The sequence below is a fragment of the Crotalus tigris genome, unplaced genomic scaffold (genome assembly GCF_016545835.1).
Source record: "Crotalus tigris isolate CLP2741 ecotype Arizona unplaced genomic scaffold, ASM1654583v1 scf7180000017969.2108049, whole genome shotgun sequence".
NCBI lineage: Eukaryota > Metazoa > Chordata > Lepidosauria > Squamata > Viperidae > Crotalus > Crotalus tigris.
In genome coordinates this window covers 898,909-921,643 of record NW_024096751.1, presented here as the reverse complement: position 1 = coordinate 921,643, position 22,735 = coordinate 898,909, and the positions used below count along the sequence as shown (strand labels likewise).

Here is a 22,735-nt window from a genome sequence, read left to right as displayed (position 1 = left end):
GTGTTCCTTCTTCTCACGCCAGATGGTGCTACATTGCTGGCTGAGTTTTACAATGTAATTTACCAGGCTAATTATTTAAAACAAGTCTGTGTGAAATTCATATTGCCTTTTTTATTTTGCACAGTAGCATTGGATCAGAAAGAAATAAGATTCAAGAGCCTTCTGTCACCCTCTCTGTTCCTCCAACAGATGTTCATTCATAATATATCGTCTTCCTCAAAATAATGGTTGATTTTCCAAAGAGTACACGATGCTATTCCTCTCTCTGATTACAAACTTCATAAGGATCTGAAACTATCATTCCATTTATTTCTGTAATCCTTGCAAAGGAATCCACATGTATTGTACACGTTGTACTTGTGAACAATGCCACAAAAGGCTTTTAGAGTTCTGTCTTCTGCCAGAAAAAAAAAAAATCCTCTCTTTTTTCCTTGGGATCTGAAAATTATAAGAATGCCTTGTCAGAAAACTGGAACCACCCCAGAGATTCAAGATTGCATGATTCAACATGAGTTTGATTCAATGGCAACGCTGTTTGATTTGAGCCACTTGAAGTTCAAGATTGATTTACACACAAAAAAAGGTTGTTCATAATAAGGACTTTCAAAATGTCCATTGTACCTCAATTTTTATGGCAGACTGGGATGAATAGCAAGGGTGATTGATCCAATAAGAATCCTGTGAAGATTTGGGTGGACATCTTCAAAAGTTTACCATAATACATTTCTGAAATAACTCTCGTAGGATAGAGACAGCAGAGATGAGGAAGACAATATAGCAACTTCCAAATTCTCTACCAAAAGATTCATGGTACACTGTGTGAATCAATTCATAAAATGTCCTACTCCAATTTAAGTATATAAGCTATCAAAATGATATTTTAAAAAATAAACCTTTACCTTCTCACTTAATTTTATGGGATGCCAGGAGCACTTCCAGAGTTAGCTAGCAAGCTTAGCCCCACGTGGAAAGGCATTCATGTAATTGGAATTGATTGTGTGAGGACTGAGCTTGCTGGCAGTTCTTTATGGCGGCAGAAGCAGGTGAGAAAAAGGGAAACAGATACACTAAAACCACAAAGACAGAGGGTGGCACAGAGAAAGTGGCATTTGTAGCTTCATCATGGTATTCTTAGAACAGTAAACATTTGGGCCAATGCTGGTAAGCATTAACTGGGCACCCATTCATTCCCTGTCAAGAAGCAAAATGAGTTGTGGAGCTTTTAAAAGTAAGATCAGCTTAGAGCCCGTATTTAGCATGGCAAGAGTTGTATTTAATTCTCAGTTGTTTAGATGGGCCAGCACAGGAATGTAACATTTCATTATCCCAAGAAAGAGAAAATTTATGGCACGTGGCCACCTTTATGAAAGAAGTGAGAAGGTAAATGAAACCCAAAGGAATGTTAGTCTCACCACCCTGGGAAATTCTGATAGGCAGAGAATTTAATGAGAATGAATCTCATTAGTTGGCTGCTCGTGTCAATGTTAGAGATTCTGGTACAGTTTTGGTATTGGGACTTCCTGCCAATGATTATACAATCCCTGTTTGTGTATCTAAATAGCATAAACATGAAGAGTCCGCACAACATCTGTAACCAAGAATCCAATAACCCAAAGCTGGATATTTAAAATACCCAGAATGGATAGTGTGATTTTGCATTTTTATAGACATTGTCTAGAAGAAATGTGTGAGATAGTAATATAAGATTAGCAAACCTCTTTCCTCTGGATCATCTGAATTGACAAACTGAAATTGTAATACTCTATTCTCAATATCCAATATATATATATATATATGACGAAACAGAACCTAACTCCCAGAGCAGAACATTAATGGAGCTGATTGAAACATGAAGTTATTGCAGTTTAGCAGCTAATAGCTCTTTCCAAATATATGACCTGTCTCCAGTAAAAATCAGGAACACAGAAAACATTGAAGCTCTTGCATATCTCTGATGGTTCATTGATTTAGTTATTTAATTGTAATTCTTCTACATCACTATATTTCACAAAGACTCCTAACTGCTAATAAAATACTGATAGGATGTCCGCCATAATAAAATTACATAATTACATCAAATTAAAATATCCACTAAAATAAAAGAATATTTTTACTCATAAAAATATTATCACAACAGACACTGTATTATCCGGTCAAACCCCAACAACTCTTCAGAAATGTTCCATCTTTAAAAGCTTGTAAAGCAGTGTTTTCAAAACTGGTAACTTTTAAGATATGTGGACCTACAACATGCTGTCTGAGAAACTCTGGGAGTTGAAATCCACACATTTTAAAAGTCCCAAGTACTGTGTTTCCCCGAAAGTAAGATCTATCCCGAAAATAAGCCCTAGCTTGATTTTTTGAGGTGGGCCTAATATAAGCTCTACCTCAAAAATAAGCTCTAGTTTTGGGGCGAGGTGCACGCCTAAAAATCAAGCTAGGATGGGGGGTGGTGGAGCTGCCCCATGCGCCTCCACTGCTTACCGTTGCAGCCAGACCTCCCATGGGTCGATGCCTGCCTCACCCGGCCCACTTCTGCGGCTACATTTTGCCATCAGAGGCAAAATTGAATCTGTAGGTCAGTTCTCAGCTACAGAGGCCTTTCCGGAAGGCCTCTGATGGCAAAATGGAGGCTGGGGGGCACCGTGCATGTCAATCTGGAGCTCCGTTCTCAGCTGCAAATGCATTTCTGGAAGGCCTCTGATGGCGAAATGGAGGCCAGGAGTGACGCGCGTGAGCAGTGGCGAGCGGCTGCAGAAGAAGTGGGCCAGTTGGGCAGGGTTGTTTGTGCCACCGCTGCAAGGGATAAGACATCTCCCAAAAATAAGACCTGGTGCCTCTTTCAGATGCAAAAAAAAAAAAGTCCGGGTCTTATTTTCGGGGAAACATGGTAGTATACTTCCCAGGGGGAAACTATTTCATAATATGAGGATTATAGTGGAGAAATGACTCCACTTGGTCTTGGCTCCCCAACTTGTGTTAGTGGGGAATCACCAAAGTTATCTCTCAGAGTGAATGGATATATATACATATGCATGCAAGTTTATGATACCTCAAACATCAAACCTGAATACTTAATTCTTGATCAGCATTCAGTATCTAATATGCTGCATCTTTTGAAATGAAAACATACAGCATATTAGATACTCCAGTCCAATGCATTTTATTTATTTATTTATGTAAGATATTCCACTTTAAAATTCCACAATCAGACACGTTGTAAGAAATGTTTTTATGTGTTGAACACTATGTATTAAGGTCCTCCACTAGTTACACCTTGATGACGATGTTTATGGTGGTAGCCTGGTTGTTATACAGGAAGTCCTTGATTTATGATCATAATTTGTGATTTGTGATGGTTGTAAAGTAGACCAATCTGATTTTACTATCTTTTTTGTGGTAGTCATTAAGTCAACATCATGGTCATTAAGTGAACCAATGGTTTGCTATGGAAATAAGTATTAGTTTTCAGCAAAAATATAAAATGTCGTCATGTGGCTACTGGTCCTACAAAAGACCATAAATGTGGGCTGATTGCTGAGCACTTGAAATGCAATCACATGACTTCAGGGATGGTGGTGGCTGTCTGAACTGGGTCATAAGTACATACAAAGAGGTTCATTGCAACTTTGAATGGTCACTAAAGTGACTGATCATAAGTTGAGGACTACCTGTACTGTATATATAGGACATAGTCTTTGGTATACTAAATAGGACATTCCTGATAATGCCTTTGCAAATGTTCAACTAATCTTCCCATTGATTTTTCTACATGTGCACATTAGAACTGTGTGATGAAACCAGTCAAGTCATTCTTGACTCTTCTTTCCTAAATAAAATTACAGTAAGATGACTTTTCTTACTTTGGTATTTCGTATGGCTTCATCAGTTATTTTGTCACCAGACCTGATTTTTATTCTGTGAGGGATATGTAGTAATACCCAGGTCTTTTTCTTTTTTCTTTTTTTATAGGTTTTATTAATTTTTAAACATTAATAATCTGTAAAGCTTAGTAAACAACATGTTGTCTGGGTTCACATATTTAACCTTAACTTTTTCCATATAAATCTATTCAATACTGCACAATTCGGTATTTTTTTCTTAATCTTCCTTTCTTCCCCATATTTTTTCCCTTTTCCCCTCATTAAACAATTACAATTCTTAGTACTATTGATGTATACAAAATTAGGTATAGACATCATCATATTTTACTAATATTATAAAAGTAACAATAATATCAATTCATAAATCAATATTCTGTTTTTTGTGCTCTTATTAAAGTTTGATTTCCCATCAATATTTAAAGTATCTTTGTCAGTTATGGTTTTCTCAATATTAATTACATTTATATAGCTAACAAATTTTATTCATACCAATCCTTCTCTTATTTTCAAATTTCCCATATCAAAAGAAGAAAAAAAATGTTATTTTAATTTAAAATCATATCTTTATTATAAAAATCTAGTTATAACTAAGGGTCATCCATTCTTTTAATCATGTGCAAACAAGTATATTAAAGAAACAGTGCCCCCTCTGATAGATCAAATCCTCTGTTTTTAAAGTCTGACTCTCGCTTTCTTTCTTTGCCAAGCAGCTTTCCAGGTCAGGGCAATTAAATTGCCCAAGAATTTCCTTTCTTTTTTTGTGCAAGCTGCTTGCCATGACAAAGACAATTTAGGTAGAGTATTATTATTTTTTGGGGGGGGGGGGAACTCTGCCCATCCATATTCCCTGACATTTCCCCTGCCCCCTCTCTGTTCCATTTTCTAGAATCTTCTTCCTTGTCATCAGGTGTATTTTGGAGAAAAGAGTAAAAGGTCTTTTGTATTTTCATTGTTATAGGTAGGTCTTGGAATATTTTATTTTTGTATGGCAGTCCATATTTCCCTTCTCCTATCTCCTCCATCTTCAGGTCTATTTCTTCTGCTTCATCTTTTGATTTCTGGTTTATTTGTTCATACTTCGTAGTCATTATCTGGGAGCTTTCCAGTTGGAGCTTCAATTTGGAGATTTGGTCCTTTATATCATCTAGATTATTTTTAGTCTCATTATGGTTTCTTTTTATGTCCTCTTTGTGTGCAAGAATTGTTTGATGAATTTGCTGTAGCATACAGAGTATTTTCTTCTGAAAGGTATTTGTTTTTTCTTGAGGCATCATTCCTAGAAATACTCTAGTATCACCAGTCTCAGTAAGAGTGGAACAAAATTTCCTCTAGTTTTCTGGTCTTTATATATAGCCTTTATAATCCAGTCCTAATAGCAACAATCCTTTGTTTCAAGTATCCTGAAAATTATCAGTCAGGCAAGATTGTAATCCACAATGTTCCAAGTGTTCAAAAATGTTCAACCTCCCTGCAGCTGGATGTATTCAAAAGTCAAATTTTTCTTTCTCTCCCACTAGCTCTTGAGATTAAAAGTTCAAGTTCAGTAGGTATTTATAGTCCAAGAAGGTCAGGATGATAAATATGCCAAAATATTTTCCTTTATTGCTAGCTGTTCTCCCTTAAGCTGAAATTCACCAAGTAGCCAAGGAGCTAGTTGTAGTGCTGTACTCAAATCTACCACTAGATGTCATTCAAAGTCCATTTTCCACTCTTAAAACAAAGGGTTGATTTCTTATATTTCACCTCAATAATTTTTTTTTCCAAAGAGAAAATCTTAACAATTTATCTCAGTTCTCAGATTTATCAAAACTGTAGCTTTGTATTACTTTCACTTCAGTATTGTGTATTTCTGTCCCCCATAAAAAATTTAAAACACCACTTCCGTTCATATCCAGAGGTTTTAAGCTTCTTGGGAGCCTTTCCCAGGAAATAGTAAAGAAAGAATCAATATTCTCACCCAGTCCAAAGATGCTGTTTTTGTTCTTTAGTTGTCAGCAGTTGATGGCTGGCCGCAGAGGTGTGACCAGTCTTTCCCCTGCTGGTTTAGAGGGCTTTCCTTGGATCGAACGGAGAGACACCTCCGTCTCTCTGTGATTGATAAGGCACCCTTTCTTCTTCATCACCTCTTCGGGGAGACTTTAGGCCTTTTTCGGGGCCCCCAGCAGAGTGAAACTGGGCACAGAAGGCAGAGCTCTGCCTTTCTGCATGCCATCTCTCTGCGATGCAAAACCAGAAGTCCTACCCAGGCCTTTTTCCAATGATGATAAAAATGTACATCTTTATTATCTGAGATTACCATTTAAATGTATCATTTTTGGTAATGCTAGTACAGTCTTCTTATAGGAAAGCTATTCCATAAAAATATAATAGTAAATTACAAAGAAAATCTTTTGTTTCCCTTTCTCCAGTCCTTGGGATATATTGCATCTTTTTTCTATGTAATGTGACTTTTTTTCATAAAATAAATATCTTCTTCAAATCAAGCAGATGATAAAATGTAGAAAATTATTTATTTTACATGATCTCTGGTTCTTTGTTAACTTCTGTTTGTCCATAGGAAGGTCTCCTGATTAAATTGGAGATTGTTGCATTTATGATACATAAATATTTAAATCAAAGAATCGATTAAATAATTGTTAGGACAATAAAATATAGTCACAATGAAATTATGCCTTGGGCAGAGATAAGTGTTTACTTGAACATGTGTGGTTTTCTTCCCAGTAAAAAAGGAAATAGCTTGCATTATAACTAGATGATGAATTTTTTGTAATATTTCTTATTGTCAAGAGAACACTGGTTGCTTATTCAGAGAATCTTGGCAGCTTTGACTTTTCTTTATCCATGATTTCAGTTCCAGAGATATCAGGAAAATTGAAGGTTTATGATAAACATTTCTAACACAACCTTAATTCTATTGGAAGTCAGCCAAGTCCCAACTTTTAAAACTATGACTTTTAAGTCTTATGTGATGACAAATTGGTTTCTGTTTAAGAAAAAATTAAAATAGCCTTGATAAATGATCATTTACTAGTGTTATGTGTATATGATTTCTTCAAGTCTATCTTATTTAGGGGCACACTAAGAATCCATTCAGCTCTATGTCATTTATTTGTCCTTTCCACTCTCAGATTACTAGCTGGGACATAGAAGAATTATACTAGTCCAATACATTTTATTTATTTACTTTATATCCTATGTTTTTTTAATTTGTTTATAAACAAAGAAATGAGCATACGCAGTACTCCTTTCTCCTCCTATTTTCCATACAACGATAACAATAACAACCATGTGAGGTGAGTTGGGCTGAGAGAGAGTGATTGGCTCAAGGTTACCCAGCTGAATTTCATGGCTAAAGCAGGACTGGAACTTACTATCTCCTGGTGATTGGCTCAAAGTCATCCAGCTGGTGTTCATGCCTAAGGCAAGATTAGAACTCATGAGGCTCCTGATTTCAAGCCTATTGCCTTAACCACTAGATCAGCGGTTCTCAACCTATGGGCCGGGACCCCATTTGGGGTCGAACGACCATTTCACGGAGGTCGCCAAACAACGCAGTCCGCCATTTTTTCCCCCTTTTCCTTAGCTGTGCTACTCCCTTTTATTCTATTGGCTTTTGAAATAGAGTCTTGAATAGAGCCAATAAAATTCTATTGGCTCTTGAATAGAGTCTAATTCTATTGGCTTTCAAAAGCCAATAGGAATTGTCCAGGCTGTCTCTGCCCTGCTGAGCCTGCCAAAAGTCCCATTCTGCAAACGGTGCTGCAAGTTGTCTGCAGCAAAGGTGAGCTGTCTGGAAGTTTCCACCCCTCCCTGCTGAGAAACTACTAAAAATGTAAGTAAAAGAGGGCCAGGGGTGGGAGGTGGGAGGCCGGCAGGCGCAGGGAGGGTTGCTGGCATGCGTGGGCCCGGCGGGTGCCTTACCTCCCTTGGGCTGGGCCAGCTGGTGGCCCAGCTGGTGGTCGGCCTATGCCGTCTTTGCTGCTTGCCAGCTACACCTCGGCCGGTGCAGGGGGTGGCACCATGCATATGCAGTGCTCCCGGGCAGGGAAAGTCCTTGACTTAAGACCGGTTGGGCAGTCCTCGACTTACGACCGGTTGGGCAGTCCTCGACTTACGACCGGTTGGGTAGTCCTCGACTTACGACTGGTTGGGAGTCATGGCATTAAAAAGGTTGAGAACCACTGCATTAGATCAAACTGGGCACTAGATTGGGGAATCTGTTTGATTACAATAGGTACCAGTTCTCTATTATCTTAACTTGTGTTTGGCACAAAGAATCATGACCATTTGTAAGGTTGCAGCATAGACAATTTATTGAAGCCTATTCCCAAGAAGCTAGTCAACTAATGGTCAGCACTAAATTGGCACCAGATAAGTGTCAACAAATTTCATGGGGAGCTGGACTTGGATCTCTTGTGGCAATTGATTATAATATAATAATTTAATTTACTGAATTTCTATTAGTGCGAAGCAAATATGGATGGCATATCAAGTTCAATTAAAAAAGAAAGGTAAAGGTTTTCCTGTCAAGTCGTGTCCAACTTTAGAGTGTGGTGCTCATTTCTCTTTCTCAGCAAAGGGAGCCAGCATTGTCCAAAGACAATGTGGTCTTTGGACAATGGACAAATTTCTGTGGTCCTGTGGCCAACATGGCTATAGGTCAGTGGTTCTCAACCTTTCTAATGCTGTGACCCCATAATACATTTCTCCATGTTGTGGTGACCCCCAACCACTTATACATCACCGGGTGCCAGGGGCGTGGCCAAAGAAAAAGGGAACAAAATGGCGGACAGCCTTGTTTGGGGAACCCCGTGAAATGGTTGTTTGACCCCAAATGGGGTCCTGACCCACAGGTTGAGAACCAATGCTATAGGTCAAAGGAGCATGGAACACTGTTACCTTCCCACTGAGGTGGTACCTATTTATCTACTCACATTTGCATGCTTTCGAACTGCCAGATAGGCAGGAGCTGGGACAAGGAATGGGAGTGCACCCGGTTGCGCAGTGCTTGGGTCTCAAACCCAGGCTATCAATTTTCCAGCTGATAATTTGTGCTCAGCGTCTTTCCAACCAACCAACCAACCAACCAACCAACCAACCAACCAACCAACCAACCATCTAATGAAAGTAATCAGCTATAGTGGTTCAATGTGCAATGCACATTCATTCTCTGCTGTCCCTAAACTATCTTCAGTGATAAACCCAGTTGAAATAGTGCCAATCCCTGGATAATTTATCCTGGCAAGTTCAGATGAGGAGCTCTGAACAAGAGCAACAGAGAGCTATCTTAATAAAGATAAAAGCTCCAGTTGCTGCATGCATTTCAAGGAAATGATAACGGGACGGGGCTTTCGTTTTATTGTTTTATGGGTTTTTTTATACCTATAGCTAGTCTTTAATTTACAACCATTCATTTAGTGACAGTTCAAAGTTACAACGGCACTGAAAAAAGTGACTTATGACCATTTTTCACATTTATGACCATTTCAGCATCCAATGATCACATGATCAAAATCTGGACATTTGGCAGCTGGCATGTATTTATGACTGTTGCAGTGTCCCGGGGTCATATGATCACTTTTGTGACCTCCTGGCAGGCAGAGTCAGTAGGGAAGCCAGTTTCATTTAATAACCGTGGCACTAACTTAACAATTGCAGTGATTCAGCTATAGCAGGGATGTCAAACTCAATTTCATTGAGGGCCGCATCAGCATTGCGGTTGCCCTCAGGGGGCAATGTGGGTGTGGCCAGGGTGGTGCAGCCTACTGGGTGGGCATGGATGGAGTGGGTGTGGCCTACTGGGTGGGCATGGCCAGCTCTACATTATTTGCATCAAGGGTGCCTGTGGGGGCTGGGCAGGAGTGGGACAGATCTGAGGGTCTCTGGCAGAAGGGGGTAGGACTGGGGCAAGCGCCAAGGACAGTGGTGGCGAACCTATGGCACGGGTGCCAGAGGTGGCACTCAGAGCCCTCTCTGTGGGCATGTGTCGCCCCTGTCCTAGGCCTTCAGTTAAGTTTTATAAAACCTTTTCGCTTTAGGCCTCTGCCGCCATGTGCAAAAAAAAAAAAAAAGGTTCAGTCAATCAGTCAATTTCAGCTTCTTGCGGGGAAAAAAAGATCTTGCAAAGTTGGGATTGATTGAACTTTTTAGTTCCACCCAGTCTGCCATTACCACCACAGCCACACCCACCCAATGGGCCATATCCAGCCAATGGGCCACATCCACCCGGCACCCGACGATGCATAAGTGGGTTTTGGGTTGCAGTTTGGGCACTCGGTCTCTAAAAGGTTCGCCATCACTGGCCAAGGCATGGTCCATTTCTTCATTCCTCAAAAAGGATGACACCTCCCTAGAATGCACCCAGGGGGCGGGGCCGACACAGCAGGGGCTGGTTCCTCGCTGTTTCTAGACGGCCTTGTGGAGCTAAGACTGAATGTGTTTCAGCATAGATGGCCACCACAAAATTGTATATTGGCTCCTGGCTGGCCTGGGCCAGGGCCAAGGCAGCAGGGGCCGTTCCCTCACTGTTTCCAGGATGGCTTCGTGGGCCACATGAAACCACTTTGCGGGCCACATCCGGCCCCCGGGCCTTGTGTTTGATATGTCTAAGCTATAGCAATAAAGGTTGTAAAATGCGGCCAAATTCATTTAACAATTCTCTTTGTATATCTACATCTATGTCTACATTTCTTGACTTGTATCTGGTTGCGTTGTGACTAAAATTATGATGGCTGTCCTGAAAAAGGTACTTATTTATTTATTTATTTATTTATTTATGAGACTTTTAAGTGCAAGCACTCTCTAAGCGCTGTACACCAGTAAGCAATGTATGTATATATTTACATTGCCCCCAACAATCTGGGTCCTCATTTTATCTACCTCGGAAGGATGGAAGGCTGAGTCAACCTTGAGCCGGTGAGATTTGAACCGCTGACCTGCTGAACACAGTCAGCTAAAGTAGCCTGCAGTACTGCACTCTAACTGCTGCGCCACCTCAGCTCATTCTCATTATGATCTCATTCTAAAATTATTATGGCTGCCCTCTCCCCAAAATTACATGAACGTATTTTGGACATTCAGAAGCCAGCCTCTGTTTGCAGCATCCTGTGGTCATGTGAGCACAATTTACAAGATTTTTGCCCAAACCAGGTTTTTCTGATTTTTGGCAAAAAAAATATCCATAGTGAATAATGGATTCACTTAATGACTTCTATGTTGCTTAATAACCACTGCAAAAGAAGATTGTAAATTGGGTTGACCATGTGATAACTTGCTTTATAACGGACACAACTTACAACTGTAATTTGTAGGCCCTGTTATGTCATAAGTAGAGACTACATACAATATAAATTGATTGTACTACTTTCTTTGCTAAAATAAGTTTTTTCATAGTAAAAAGAGACAAGCAATACCCAATAAATTGTTCAGGATAATTAATGCATGTGTGAAAATCTTTGCTGAAATTAGGAAGCGATTGATTTCAATATAATTATTCAGAACTGCAATAAAAGAAAACATATAAGCATTTTTGGACAGAGGGCAGGTGACTCACCATTACTCTTCTAATTGTCAAAGGTTGTTTGTGGTGAGGTCATAAGATGTTGACAGTATGGTTGAATGGCTTGTTTGAAGAAAAATGTGCGATCTTTGAATGAAGATATTAATGGTGTGACAAAAACAGTAAGATAAAATACTTATTTCACTAGAGTGTATATCTCTAGTCATGTACTAACAAGTTAAATGTCTGAAGTGGCTGTAATGAGGTATTTTGCTTGTGAATATTTGTTCCAAAAACACATATAACAAAGAATAGTTCATTTTTGCATTAGTTCATCTATTTCTGTAAAAAAAAATCAAAACACTCTCTAATAATAACCAGTTGCAATTTTCAAGCATTAATTTAGAAGAATATCCCACTGAATTCAGGGGGAATAATTTCTGAGTAGATGTGCTTAGAATTGCAATGATATTTAATAATTCTCTTCTTTACAAAGGATTTATTAACATCTGATTGCATTCATGTACAGTGTAAATAAAAGTATGCAAACACTCCCTAATATGCATGCAGTATTGTGAATTATGGGCATAATTTGAAATTAAAGTTTTTAGTGAAATGGATAATTATTTCATGATCCCCAAACTTTGTCTTTTGACTGAGAGACCATAGAAATGTAAAGATTTAAGGGGGCTATATTGCATCACTGATCACTAGCCATCCTGAATTCATGGAGCATAGAAACTTACCTCCTTTGAGTACTTACTAGGGGATTCTGGAAGTTGAAGACCACATAGATCTTAGTTGGTAAGGTCGAGAAACATTTATCCAGGGTTAGGAAGGAAGTTTTTTATTTTTCTACTTGGTTGAATTCCAGGAAGTCAATGGAGAAAACATCCTTTAGAATGTCTATGGAGATTCTCAGTCATTCAGGTCATGGTTGTCCCAAAGTGCTTTTCAAGAGGCAACTGGACTTTCTTGTTTTTCTTGGAAGACATTTTGCTTCTCATCCAAGAAGCTTCCTCAGCTAAAGAAGCTTCTTGGATGAAAAGCAAAACATCTTCAAAGAAAAACAAGAAAGTCCAGTTGCCTCTTGAAAAGGGATCTTAGGGATGTCCTTTAAGAACCTCATCTTCTGTGTCCTAAGGTAAGCACACTCATCTTCAAGATAAGTTGAAGATAGGTTAATGAAGTTGATTTGTTTGTCATGCTATGTTTCAGACTGTTAGCATTTGAAAAGCAACAAGCTTCATTTGAAGATAGGCCGCTCTCTGATTTTCAACTAATTAAACAGAAAGCAAAAGCATTTTAAGTAGAAGGAGTGCAGTGAGAAATTTGGGGCATCCATGACATCTGATAGGGTGGGGATATTACCCAGTGATGACAGCTCAGATTTAGAAGAAAATTCTATAGAGTATAAAGAATGTTATTCTCAACTCAAACATCCAGCTGCATATTTCAAGAGGATCTCAATCGCTCTCTTCCCTTCCCTTTGAAACATATGCAAGCTTTCAATTATATATACCCTCCTATAGTCAGTCCAACTCTCAAAGCCAAGGAAAGCTTATTGTGGTAATCAGCTATTTATTTACTGAATAAATTACTTGAAAGGTAAGATAAATTGAAATGCCAGGTGTTGGCTTTCCCTTCTGTTTCCAACTTGGCCACCTTCATTAGAAGCTAATCTCAATGTCACGCTGCTGTTGGATGAAAATTTCCTCTAGGCGTTAAAAGATGGATTTGAGATCTTTGTAGAAATGTGTTTGGAGATTATCAAGGTTATGCAGAGAATACCCCATCTTCTCCTTCACAGCTGCTGGCAAGTTGCTTTTGTCTGCTCATCTTCCCACCCATATTCTTGATTCTTTGATTTCTTCCAAACATGTTATGTATCTAGTTGTTTTCAAGCCAATTCTCCATGGATGTATGCAGCCCCTTCTACACTGAATGAGCTAACAGGACTTTGGGGGAAGCTTGAAGAAAAAGCTTATGCATAACCTCTAAGTCTTCAGTTTAATGACCAATTGTTTAACGACAGTTCAAAGTTATATTATTCACTGGAGTAAGAGACGATGAGCAATAACTCTGGCTACTTGCAATCTCTTGAGAAATAAAATAATCACTGATTTTAATAGTCTCTGTTGTGAATTGTTCAACCCAACTTCCTGTGTTAGAGGTTGCAAACCAAGTTATGCATAGCCTCTACAATTGAGGACCATCATATATAGTAACTTGTAACTCTATCTCTTTATTTAATTTTATATACATGCAAGACAAGATAGATGGGGAAATCATCAAATTTGCAGACGACACCAAGCTGGCGGGAATAGCCAACACTCCAGAAGACAGGCTTAAGATACAGAAGGATCTGGACGGACTTGAACACTTGGTGCTATCTAACAAAATGAAATTCAGTGGTGAAAAAAGTAAGATTCTAGATTTAGGCAAGAAAAACCAAATGCACAAGTACAGCATAGGTGGCACCATGCTCAATAGTAGTAACTGGGAGAGGGACCTCGGAGTCCTAGTAGACAATCACCTAAATATGAGCCAGCAGTCTGCTGCAGCTGCCAAAAGGCCAACACAGTGCTAGGCTGCATTAACAGAGGGATAGAATCAAGATCACGTGAAATATTAATGCCACTCTTCAATGCCTTGGTAAGCCCTCACTTGGAATACTGCATCCAGTTTTGGTCACCACGATGTAAAAAAGATGTTGAGACTCTAGAAAGAGTACAGAGAAGAGCAACAAAGATGATTAGGGGACTGGAGGCTAAAACATATAAGGAACGGTTGCTAGAATTGGATATGTCTAGTTTAACGAAGAGAAGGACAAGGGGGGACATGATAGCAGTATTTCAATATCTCAGGGGCTGCCACAAAGAAGAGGGAATCAAGCTATTTTCCAAAGAACCTGAAGGCAGGACAAGAAGCAATGGGTGGAAACTAATCAAGGAGAAAAGCAACCTAGAACTATGGAGAAACTTCCTGACAGTGAGAACAATTAATCAGTGGAACAATCTGCCTCCAGAAGCTGTAAATGCTCCAACATTGGAAGTTTTTAAAAAAAGACTGGACAGCCATTTGTCCGAAATGGTGTAGGGTTTCCTGCCTGAGCAGGGGGTTGGACTAGATGACCTCCAAGGTCCCTTCCAACTTTATTATTATTATTATGGATCATCGCACAGTCAGCCAGATGTTCAGACTGGATTTGGCATTTTGTCTACCTATCGAGTCCTTACCCAGGACCTGGGATAGGCAAATGTGGATGTTTGATGGTATTACAGATATCGTCGCAGGATGGAAGCAGTTCCTAATAAGGCCGCCTTTTGCAATTGACTAATAGCGAATTTGTCAATGCCAATGGTGTTCAAGTGGTGCTCCAGTTGTTTTGGGATTGCACCCAAGGAGCCTATGACTATTGGTACTACCCTTGCTTGCTTTTGCCACAGTCTTTCTATTTCTATTTGTAGGTCTTTGTATTTTGTTATCTTCTCCAGTTCTTTCTCGTCTATTCTGCTGTCTCCAGGCACTGCCACGTCCACTATCCAGACTTTTTTGTCTTTCTTATCGACAATTGTTAAGTCTGGGGTGTTATGTTGCAGGTGCTTGTCTGTTTGAATTCTGAAGTCCCAGAGCAGTTTAATTTTATCATTTTCTATGACTTTCTCTATTTTATGATCCCACCAGTTTTTGCTTACAGGCAAATGATATTTTTTGCAGATCTTCCAATGCACCATTGTTGCTACTTTGTCATGCCGCTGCTTGTAATCAGTTTGTGCAATCTTCTTGCAACAGCTTACCAAGTGGTCCACTGTTTCTTCAGCTTCTTTGCATAGGCGGCACTTACTGTCTGTTGCTGTCTTCTCAATTTTGACTTTGTATGCATTTGTCCTTAAGGCTTGGTCTTGTGCAGCCAGAATTAGTCCCTCGGTCTCTTTCTTCAATTTTCCTGCTCTTAGCCATTGCCAGGTTTTATTATTATCTGCTTTCCCAGCTATTTTTTTCCTGTATTGGCCATGTAGTGCTTTGTCTTCCCATGCCTCTATTCTGTTCTTCATTTGGTCTTTCTTGTAGGCCAGTTTGGTCTCCCCAGTAGTTAGTAAGCCTTCCTGATATACTAATTTCAGTGCATCTTCATCATTGTTCTTCAGATATTCTTCCAAAGCCATTTTTTCTTCTTCAACCATCTGATGTACTTGTAGCATTCCACGCCCACCTATTTGCCTTGGTAGATAAAGTCTATCAATGTCACTGCGTGGATGAAGGGCATGATTCATTGTCATTATTTTTCTGGTCTGCCTATCCATTGCTTTTAGTTCTGCTTGAGTCCAGTCCACTATTCCAGCTGTGTACCTAATGACTGGGATTGCCCAGGTGTTGATTGCCTTTATGGTATTTCCTCCATTGAGTTTGGATTTTAAGATCTTCTTCACTCTCTTGATGTATTCACCTCTAATCTTTTTCTTGACTTCAGTGTGCTTGATGTTGTCAGCTTGAAGGATACCCAAGTATTTGTAGTACTCTTCCTCATCCAGACTCTTAATGTTATTTTCGTGGGGCATCTTGATTCCTTCAGTTTTCACTATTTTTCCTTGTTTGATAGTAAGTGTGGCACATTTGTCCAAGCCAAACTCCATTACAATATCTTGGCTATATATACGGACAGTGTTGAGCAGCGATTCTATTTCAGATGATGTTTTTCCATACAGCTTCAGATCATCCATATAAAGGAGGTGGGATAGTCTGGCAGATGTTTTTGATGTTTGATAGCCATGTCCTGAGTTATTCAGTATTGTTGACAGAGGAAACAGTGCAATAACAAATAGTAATGGTGATAATGAATCTCCTTGAAATATTCCTCTCTTGATATTAACCTCTCCCAGCCTCTCACCATTGATCTGCAACTGTGTCTTCCATTGTGCCATCGATCTTTGCACAAATTTTCTGATGTTTCTACTGACTCCTGTTATTTCTAGGCACTTTATTATCCAATCATGTGGCAGAGAGTCAAATGCCTTTTTGTAGTCAATCCATGCCACATTCAGGTTGGTCTTCCTTCTCTTGCAGTTTTCCAAGATCATTTTGTCTATTAGGAGTTGATCTTTTGTTCCTCTGCTATTGGGGCGGTTTCCTTTCTGCTCAGGTGGAAAGAGATTGTTTTCAACTAGATGCTGTTGCACTGCATCAGCTACTACACCAGTTAGTAATTTGAAAGTTGTTGTTGTTGTTGTTGTTGTTATTATTATTATTATTATTATTATTATTATTATTATTATTTATTACAACCATTTGTCTGCAGTGGTTCCAAATGTCACTGGAGCTGAAAAAAAAAAGTAAATAAAAAAATGATGGGTTGCCTATGTCTTCAGGGATTACCATCCTTGTTCTCAAATATCTGCTCAGTCATTGATCTGTGTTTTTTTTATTGGCATGCAGAGAGCTGTCAGTAATAGCAGAGGGAACTTAAAATTGCATAGAAGCCTAAAATAATATTTCCTGGTATGTAAAGACAATATGTTCTCTGTTTCTTTGGAATGATATTATCCAGCGAAATACAATTCTGGGCCACCAGAAATCCAGTACAATGTAAACCTTTAACCTCAAGCACTGTACCCTAGATAGTTCCTTCTCATTATCATTACATTAGTAATCTCATACATTCAGTCTTACTACTTGTTTATGGAACAAAAATCTAGTAAGCAATTACCTCATCTAGACTGTGGCTATGAAAAAGTACCCCAGATTGCAATTTCAAAAAAAAAATGGGACTCTGATTATACTGCATTGTCAATTAAATTGCCAATAATAAAAGGGGCTGCAAGGGTAGGGATAATTTGCCCACTTATTATGGGAAGTGGCATACCTCTGCTAGAGTAGCCTAATGCAGGAGAACTTCAACAACCTCTGATGATTGCAAAGGGTTCTTTGCAATTCAATTGGGCTTATTTCATGCATCTCACTGGTTGAATCCCTGGAGCCCCAGTAAGACACATAGTTGCTTTGCCTCTTTCATTTAAATAAACTCTGCATGAATTAATTTCCATTCTCAACTGCAAATCCAATTTCACCTAACAACCTTTGCAAGGATACTTAACAATCAGCTGTTACAATGAAATTAAATTGAGCAATTATGAGGGCATTACAGCACCGCACTCTTTCCCATCCCAATACATTCCAGATGTTATGGAAATTATGGGAGTTGTAATCTTAGCACATCTGGAGGGCACCAGGTTGGAGGATCCTGGAACAGAGGCTCGCTCTCTTTGTTTGGTTGAGGGACACAGGAAAGACTCCAGTTTAGATGTTTATGGTCTCTACAAAGCATTAAAAACACCACACTTCCACATCAGTAAAGCAAAATGGGAAAGCAATTGAGAAAACTCTGAAGCAGTCCTTCAAGTTTTGCAAAAGGTCCAAAATCTTCGATTCTTCATATCTGATAATGTACTTTACAAACATTTCTAGTGAGTCTTTTGAACACACCTAATAAAATGACTTTCAAATCTTTAAGAAGGCTGAGATGGAGACATGTATGGAAATATAGTAAATCATCATGCATTCTTGTTAATCTTTAGGTAGGTTTCATGGAAGAGGCAGAATCAAAATGAGTCCTTTCAATACATGATTTTTGTACCATTTCAGAATCAGCTGTGAAGCTATAAGTTCCCATGGTGTCAATTGTCTTAGAAGCTGTCCAGATTAATTTCTATCTTAGCTACTTTGAAATTCTGCAAAACCTGTGGGCCATCTTCTGTCTAATTGGCAGCACCTCTTGCTTTCTCTGAGCCCCTGGGATTCAACTGATGTTTATGATTTTACCTTTATAAATTCCCTTTCGCATCAATTGCTTAGAATTGTGTGGTTATGCAATCAGACAAATATACACAAACTTTCTGATTTTGCTTTAAAATACATACAATGGGGATGTTTCAACCTTTGCAAATCCTCCCTACTATTCCAATATATATCAAGAATAGATGATAGATAGATAGATAGATAGATAGATAGATAGATAGATAGATAGATAGATAGATAGATAGATAGATAGATAGATAACCTTTATTGTCATTTTTTACTGTGGGCAAAATGAAACTTGGTTGCTTGCTCTCAATGTATACACATAACACACATTTAAACATACTATATACAACATATGTATACAAATGATATTTTTATTTTTCTTCTGAAATAAACCAGTTAGAGTTTATACTTTTGTTTTCTTTTCAGAGGGGTTGCTTATAGATGGGGAAGCTGATAGCAGTTTCTATTTTTTTTTTCATTTTCGTGGAGGGAGAGGAAAAGATGAGAAGATTTTTGTTGCTCAGCCAAACAGTTGTCAGCTTCCTTTTTAGGGCATCTGTTTTGTTCTAAAGATGCCCTGCTATCTTCTCCCTCCAGGAACTAGAGCAGTGATGGTGGACCTTTTAGAGACCAAGTGCCCAAAAACTGCCCCACCCCCGCACTGCCCTGCTCCAACCCAGATCACCCAGATGGCCAGCAGCGCCATGGTAGCCACGCCCTCCATCCGTGCCCCACAGCATCATCTGTTTGCGACAGGGTGCAAGGGCAGAGTCTTGTCCCCACTGCCTGGCTGCCATGTTCTTGGCTGCGTTGCTCCAGGCGGGCCGTGCCTGGGGGCGACTCTCCTCTGGGGGGGCTGCTGGTGTGGACAGGGCCATGGGGGGAGGCGGGGCTGGGGCGATGGCACGTATGCCCATAGAGAGGGTTCCGAGTGCCACCTCTGGCACTCATGCCACAGGTCCGCCACCACTGAACTACAGCAACATAAATCAAAGTTATAATGAGATGTGGAATTATCAGCATGCTGTCCTTTCACCCCTGAAATTAGCAATAGGCTTTTAAATCCGAGAGAAGAATGGTGATTCAGCAGCTTCACCGATATCTCTTTACAGGTGGTTCTTGACTAAACAACTGTAATGGAGCTTACTTATCATGGTTGTAAGTTGTGATGGTCATAAAATGGGTCATCCACATGACCGACCTACTTTTACAACCTTTTGGGGGGGGCAATTGTTAAGTAAATCAATTGTTTGCTATGGGCTGCTTTAGTAGCCATCCAAATTTCAGATGCACCCTATGTACCCCAAAGAGGTCTGTTGGAACTTTGGTTGCCAAGGAACTCATCTTAAGTTGAAGATAGAAAGTCATTACTAAAAGCCAACATGGGTTTGTCAAAAATAGATCATGCCAGACAAATCTTATTGCATTCTTTGACCAAGTGACAAAATTAGTGGATCAGAGGAATGCTGTGGACATAATTTACTTGGACTTCAGTAAGGCATTTGATAAAGTAGATCACAACCTACTACTTGACAAGATAGAAAAATGTGGGGTAGACAGAACCACCACCAGATGGATCCGTAGCTGGCTGACCGGCCGTACTCAGCGAGTGGTCCTCAATGGAACTGCATCTATATGGAGGGAAGTGTGTAGTGGGGTGCCCCAGGGCTCTGTTCTGGGCCCAGTACTCTTCAACATCTTCATCAACGATTTGGATGAAGGGATAGATGGGGAACTCATCAAATTTGCAGATGACACCAAGCTGGCAGGAATAGCCAACACTCCAGAAGACAGGCTTCAGATACAGAAGGATCTGGACAGACTTGAACACTGGGCACTAACTAACAAAATGAAATTCAATGGTGAAAAAAGCAAGGTTCTACATTTAGGCAAGAAAAACCAAATGCACAAGTACAGCATAGGTGGCACCATGCTCAATAGTAGTAACTGTGAGAGGGACCTCGGAGTCCTAGTAGACAATCAGTTAAATATGAGCCAGCAGTGTGCTGCAGCTGCCAAAAAGGCCAACACAGTGCTAGGCTGCATTAACAGAGGGATAGAATCAAGATCACGTGAAGTATTAATACCACTCTTCAATGCCTTGGTAAGGCCACACTTGGAATACTGCATCCAGTTTTGGTCACCACGATGTAAAAAAGATGTTGAGACTCTAGAAAGAGTACAGAGAAGAGCAACAAAGATGATTAGGGGACTGGAGGCTAAAACATATAAGGAACGGCTGCTGGAATTGGGTATGTCTAGTTTAACGAAGAGAAGGACAAGGGGGGACATGATAGCAGTATTTTCCAATATCTCAGGGGCTGCCATAAAGAAGAGGGAATTAAGCTATTTTCCAAAGCACCTGAAGGCAGGACAAGAAGCAACGGGTGGAAACTAATCAAGGAGAGAAGCAACCTAGAACTAAGGAGAAACTTCCTGACAGTGAGAACAATTAATCAGTGGAACAACCTGCCTCCAGAAGCAGTAAATGCTCCAACACTGGAAGTTTTTAAGAAGAGACTGGACAGCCATTTGTCCGAAATGGTGTAGGGTTTCCTGCCTGAGCAGGGGGTTGGACTAGATGACCTCCAAGGTCCCTTCCAACTTTACTATTATTATTATTATTATAATTATCTGTATAGTAATTGCTCAGATTTTTTGGGGGCGGGGGCAGGCAACTTCCTATCTATCTATCTATCTATCTATCTATCTATCTATCTATCTATCTATCTATCTAAATTCACATGGAGGGGACCATCAAGTATTATTTATTTATTTAATTTCTTTTTTATATGGAGTTGGAGAGTGAGGGTGGGCTTTGTTGATTAAGGAGGGTCTTTGATTGAATGTCATTTTAGTATGCTCCCATTGGTCAGCTCGAAGGAAGTACTAATTGACTCATGGCATTTCCTGCTAGTTCTTGGTGCTTCCAGATCTGCAGCAAGACAATCATACAGCGGCCTTCAAAAGTTTGGAAGGATGGGGAAGTGGAAATGATTCAGTGTAGAAATACTCAGGGTATGATTGCCAGGTAGAATATGCTCATGTACCATATCAAATGGGTGATGCAATGGCTCAGTGTTTAAGATGCTGGGCTTGTTGGCTGGAAAGCCAGCAGCTCAGGTTCAAGACCCAAGTGCTCCTGTCATTGCCCCGCTCTTGCTAACCTAGCAGTTCGAAAGCATGCAAATGTGAGTAGATAAATAGGTACCACTTCAGTGGGAAAGTAACAGTGCTCCATGATGTTATGCTGGCCACATGATTGTGGAAATATCTTCAGCTCAATGGCCTTAGAATGGAGATGAGCACTGCCCCCTATAGTTGGCAATGACCAGCGGAGTAAAATCCACAGGGACTCCTACCATGTCAAATTCTAATTTCAAAATCATTGGACTGAGATTGGATACAAAACTATGATCTATATAACACAGTAGTGCTTGATACCATTCGTTTAGTGACTGTTCAAAGTTACAGTGGCACTTCATAGGCTGGTATATGGTTGGCTAACTCAATGTGTTGAAAATATTGAACTAACCAACCACACATCAACCTTTGAATCCAGCCCTTGCTAATTGCATCCAGAAACACCTAAAAAATCTGGGAAACTGAATAACCATGATTAAATATGGGTAGATATAGTGTACGTTTTAGGAATTCGGCCCATTAGCCTGTAATTAAGATATAAATGAGCTGAGCATATTCAATATATCCAACTGAATATCCATATTCAATATATCTATACCCGACTTTATTTGCAGGTTACTTCAAGAGAAAATCATAACTTGATCTTAATTCTCCTGAATGTGAGAACCCTGGCACTGTGGCTTAGTCAAGAGTCGGGGTCTATGGACATTCTCAGCCATCCAAGTCATAGTTGTCCCAAAGGTACTTTTTCAAAAGGCAACTGGACTTCCTTTGTTTTTCTTTGAAGACATTTCGCTTCTCATCCAAGAAGCTTCTTTGGCTCTGGCTGGATAGTGGGGATTCCATTTCTTACCATCCAGTCAGAGCTGAAGAAGCTTCTTGGATGAGAAGCGAAACATCTTCAAAGAAAAACAAGAAAGTCCAGTTGCCTCTTGAAGAAGCTCTTGGGGTACCTGGTGCCATCTATGAGCCCAACCGGTGTCCTTAACTGAGAAAGACAGAACTTTGCAGATTTCCCTCCGTCTTGAAAAATTTCAGCCCTTTTTCTTGTAGATTAAGCTGTTGGTGTGAAGCATGTTGGTGTAGTGTGATAGAAGTGCCTGAATTTCATGTTTATTGCAATGAGTTTCCTGGAAAGAAAAGATGTCAACAGAAGGAATATTGATGACCTGAAGAGAAGTTCTTTAAGACCATTTTTCCCCACTATATTTGCTAAGGGAACAAGGATTATTGATAACCTTATCTGCCCAGAATGCTTTTCCTGCTTCCTCAGTTGCCTTATACGTCCTTTTCACAGTACAAGTAGTCCTCGATTTATGACCACACCTGGGCCCAAAATTTCCATGGCTAAGCAAGACAGTTGTCCAGTGAGTTTTGCTCCATTTTACAACTTTCCCTTCCATAGTAG

At 39.7% G+C, this 22,735-nt stretch overlaps 1 long non-coding RNA gene across 1 annotated transcript in view; it reads left to right on the top strand.

The window, feature by feature from the left end:
* The window catches only part of LOC120308946, a 132,492-nt gene that overhangs the window by 63,126 nt on the left and 46,631 nt on the right, over positions 1-22,735 (top strand). The window lies entirely within an intron of this gene.